Source organism: Echinops telfairi, unplaced genomic scaffold (genome assembly GCF_000313985.2).
Source record: "Echinops telfairi isolate 266 unplaced genomic scaffold, ASM31398v2 ScPeMD7_11;HRSCAF=52, whole genome shotgun sequence".
NCBI classification, from domain to species: Eukaryota; Metazoa; Chordata; class Mammalia; order Afrosoricida; family Tenrecidae; genus Echinops; species Echinops telfairi.
The window spans coordinates 21,969,417-21,974,446 of NW_022103908.1; the positions used below are offsets into that span (position 1 = coordinate 21,969,417).

A 5,030-nucleotide genomic window follows, 5' to 3' on the forward strand; every position below is an offset into this window, starting at 1 on the left:
AGGTGTTCACACAAGATCAGTGGGTGCCATAAAAGGGGAATTCCAAGGGAGATTTGCCAGGACATATTGAAATCAAACTTCCAATCCAAAGCCAAGGGGAACATGTCATTAACTTTGCCTGGAAAGTAATATATCAAGTACAAGAGTCATGAATAAGATTTTACACTGATTTCCCCTTTAAAAACTGGGCAGGTATTAAAGTAATAAAATGGCGTACACAACGCCCTAAAGGGTGGAACTCTGAGGTAAAAATGAAAGCAGAAACAAAATGTTAACCAAACAGATCCAGCAAGACTGTCATTTTACAAGGAACAAGAGATGTAGACTCTCTTATGGGTAGAATTAAAGGAAATTTAGGCAGAGCAGACCACTTTCTTCTGATCTAGAGTCAATTTGCCTATCTATGTGGGTCAGCCATATAAAGAAAATAAAAATTAACAGGAAAAAGAAGGAAAAAAAGGCCCAGAGGGTGATGGTGGAACAAACGATCAATTTATCACATGTAAATTCAATTGAAGTTGAAGGAAATTAAAACAAGTGCGTAAGAATTTAGAAAACATCTCAAAAACAGACTTGAAGGATTAAATCCTAATGACTGGAGATCTGACTATGTGAAGGATGACATCAAGGATATCACACCTGAAGAAAACCAAAGATCTTTAAGGAACATGAAGAAAGGAGCAAGATGGATGTCAGAAGAGACTGAGATCGCCTTGGATTTATTTATTCCCCTCTGCTGTTTGAAGACTACATTCAGACCTGCTGATCTCTGGAATCCTCACTTACTTATCCACCTTGGATTCATCCACTTCTACCACCAGAATCCTTCCATCTGACCGGCTGATCTTGGGTTCATCAAATCCTACAACTCTGAGCCAGGATAACCTCTGGTCTCACATCTGTATCATGTACGGACTTGGAGCTTACCCAGATCTTCAATGCTTGAGCCACTTTTTTGACATAAACCTCTCTATGCATATGTTTTGTCTCACTGTTTTTTTTATTCTTTAGAAAACCAAACTGTGGGAGATGGATGGTTGTATGTCATCTAAGGGTGGAACCAAACCTGTCAATAAACTGGTTGTTTGATGACACCTCCTTGGGTGTGTGATCTTTGGTATAAGAGTGGGAACTGCTCTCTCTCCATTCCTCTGTCTTCCTGCCAGCTAGAACTCTGTCTGCGGCAAAGGGCAGCCTCCTGTGGACATCCTGCAGACAGGGATTCCTGTGGCTCTGCATCTGCCAGTCTATGATCTTCCTGATTCCCAGTTCACCCTTCAGCATTACCTGCTTGCTGCTATCTAAGTCTGATATGTCATTAGTTCTTGATATAAAGCTCTTTCATATATGTATATGAGTATCACTGGATCTGTTTCTCTAGAGCCGTGGTTCTCAACCTTTATAATGCCATGACGCTTTAGTACAGTTACTCATGTTGTGGTGACCCCCAACCACAAAATTCTTTTTGTTGCTACTTTATAACTGTAATTTGGCTACTGAGATTAATCAGGTGACCCCTGTAAAAGGGTCATTTGACCACCCAAATGGTCGTGACCTACAGATTGAGAACCAGTACTCTAGACACTCGGGCCTAACACACAAGCTTAAGGGGGTGGGGTTTGGGGAGCCCATATTAATAAAAAATAAAGTACCAGAGTCAATGATTTAAACCTATAAATTGAACAAATAAACAATAAAGATTGAAAGAAGATAAAAGCTACCAGAAGAAATGAAATAAAAGTGCCCATGATATATTTTGTGAAAAAAATGTTAAATGTTTTGAATGTTGTTTAAACAACATACTGAAACATCCTTGTCATGATGTCTTCTACTGATTCTATTACTGAATGGACTAGTGGTTTTGTTCTGTTGTACCAAGATCACTACTGGTCAGAACCAACAGAGTGGTACCTAGCAATGACATCATCAATGAAATAGACAATCCACTGGCTAAATTGACAACAAAGAAAATGAAAAGTAGAAGATGTAAATAATCAAAAAAAGATAGGGTATTGAGATAATTAATATAGATCAAACTTAGATTAAGATCATAACTGAATATTTAGGAAAGGTGCACTCTAACCAATTTAAAAACCTAAAATAAATGAATGAATCTCAAGAAACAAACATAAATAGAAAAGATATAAGACATCAACCCTTATTATCCCTTGTCCCCCACCAAAAAATTATACAGAAACAAATGACTTCCCTGGGAACGTTGATCAATCATTCATATAAAGACCTTTGTTATAGATAGATAGATAGATGATTGATAGATAGATAGATAGATAGATAGATAGATAGATAGATAGATACATAGATAGATAGATATGAGCTTCACTGGATTTGCTTTTCTCGACAACTCCACTTAACACACTCCCTAACTCATTTTATGGAGACAGTATTAGACTGATACCAAAGCCAGTAAAAGTCATGTGATGTGAGCAGAGCCAAGGAATGCCTTAGGTGGATTGGCAGAACCAAAGCTGTGTGTTTCTGGACATGGAGGAGAATGAGAACGGCGGCAAGTTTCTGAGAAGGTACTTTATTCTGGAGAGCCAGGCCAACTGCCTTCTCTGGTACATGGACGACCCCCAGGTGAGCGTAGCTACCCAGAAGCAGAAACCGAAAACTCCATTGTGCTGTGTTATCATTACCCTCTCTCAGAGCTATTTAATTCAAGCCAATGACAGAAAAGATCTTCAGGATTGGGTGGAAGCCCTGAACCCAACCAGGAAGATCACTGTGCCCCAAGGTGAGGGCCTGCCCCTGGCTGTTGAAGTTACCATGAGCCGTGTAGTTCCTCCAGGCCTGGAGAAGAAGCCGCTGGTGGCCTACAAGACAGAGATCCTGGCAGGGCAGTGAGACACACCCATCAACCTGCGCCAGAGCTGGAAACACCGCTTCTTTGCCCTGGACAACTGTACCATCTGCTACTTCAAGTGTGCCCAGGACCAAGAGTCTATGCGCTCTATATTACGAAAGGATGCTGTGGTCAAGTCTGGAGATCTTTAAATGAGAGACCACCTGTTTGAAACAATAATGAACGCCGGGACCTTCAACCTACATGCTGACAGTCCCGACGACAGGCACAACTGGACTCAGGAATGTGGGGCAGCGGCCTAGGCCCTTCAGCGCCACCCCAGAGAAAGGTCCTTTTCCAGATCGATTTCGTTGACCCGACCTGGAAGGTCCAGCCACGCAAGTGGACCGAACCCTGTTCTGTACAGAGAGCAGATCCCTGTGGAAGAGAAAATACCCTCCGCAAGGCCCCCTCAGTGGCCACCTCCTGGCCACCTGGGTCACCTGTCCCCCGACATGGAAACGCTGCTGCCAGCTGAAGTGGTTCCTGAGGACGCCTTCTTAACGCCTGGACCTGGGGACAGCAAGGCTGCCGGGGTGTTGGCCAGCTCCAGCTAAGGCACAGGGCGAGGTCACAGCACCCGAAGGAGAAAACGTTCAAGGTCAACCTCGACGATGAGATCACGGACCTCTGATGTGTGATGGGAGCATGGGGTCGTGGAGGAGGGTGTGTGTGTGTGTGTGTGTGTGTGTGTGTGTGTGTGTGTGTGAAGAGGCAAGGCAGTGAAGGGGTTTGCTCGACCTCATTGGAGGACGCTCAGGCACTCACGTGGGAGGGGCCCATCCTGATGGCCCATCCTTGTTCTTTTTAGGTATCAATGTGCTGTATTTAATTTGGGACCATCACTCGTTTGAACCTATAGACACGCTCCATGGAGAGGAGGCAGGTTGTCTCTTACTGAGGGTTCCAACGTCTTCCCAGTGAGGAGTGATTATTAGCAGCTCCTCTCTAGGGGAGTCTGGGAGGCCAGTGTCTCACCTAACCAAGGTTTATTTCCTTGTCTTTGTTTTTGTTCATTTTGTTTTCAGGCCAGACTCTGAAACGTGGGCCAGTCACCTGGCTTTATCCTGTTCCTGTGCATTGGCTGAAGTTTGACTGTGAAATAGGGTGGTAACTAACCCAGCCGGGAGGAGGAGCTAGGGGTGGTGGGTGCCTCAGGCTCCAGCTTGCCCTGGTCCACCCTGAGGGAAGTGTAACAACCCGAGATCAGGTGTTGAAGGTGTTTCTCAGAATATCTTCTACGGTAGGCTCTCAAAATGACTTCATAAGAGGAGATACAGGGATTTGGGGGTAAGGTATGGGGAATAATCCAATCCCAATGCATCATAGTTTTGGAAATCACTCTGTTCCCTTTAGATGTCCAAATACTATAGAGTCCTCACTGGGATGTGAATGATAGGCCAACCCACCCAAGGTCTGTGGCAGGCCATGGAGGACAGGTTTATTAGAGTTACGTGTTATGGTTGGTGGGAACATGGGCAGTATAGAGTGTATAAGATTTTGATAAATCACATGTGTGATAAGTCAGATCTCTATTTCAGAGTTTTTCATTTGATTTAAAGCAGGCAGATTATATACATTTAAGCATCTTTGGTCTGTGTTTCCCAGGCAGGAGAAAAAAATCTGTTTTAGCAAAGACATTATCTTAAATCCTTGCCTCACAGTCCACACACACTCCTCTGTGCCCCATAATAGGCCATTATTTTAAGTGCTATGTATTCGATATCCTGCTAGACTTACATACATTTTATTTTTTATGTATGTAAGTGAGTGAAACCGTGTATGCTTGCATGATCAAACCCTGCAAATCTAATGAGGGTCTATGTCTTTCAAAGCTTAGAGATACAAAAATAATATCGAGGGAGATTTATACTTTTAATAAAATAGAAACTGGGTATAGAAACATTAATTTAGAGATTATGAATTAAAGGCTAGAGATATCCCAGGTAGAAGAACACAGACTGTGTGTTTTTAACCCAAGTTTTAGGATATGCCTTCTTCCATTTGATGAGCAAATACTATTACCTGTGTCCATGGAAGTATTTGTCCATCCATTTTAGGGGTTGGACCCTAAACCAGGGGTTCCCTAAAAGGAGAAATATCTCTGTTTGTTTCCATCTATAACTTTAATCACCCTGATCAGTTATATTTTTAAGTTAAAAATGAA

At 42.8% G+C, this 5,030-nt stretch overlaps 1 pseudogene; it reads left to right on the forward strand.

Annotated features, from left to right (window-relative positions):
• The first annotated feature begins 2,457 nt into the window (after positions 1-2,457).
• On the forward strand, positions 2,458-3,497 carry LOC101650141 (annotated as a pseudogene).
• Positions 3,498-5,030: the final 1,533 nt, after the last annotated feature.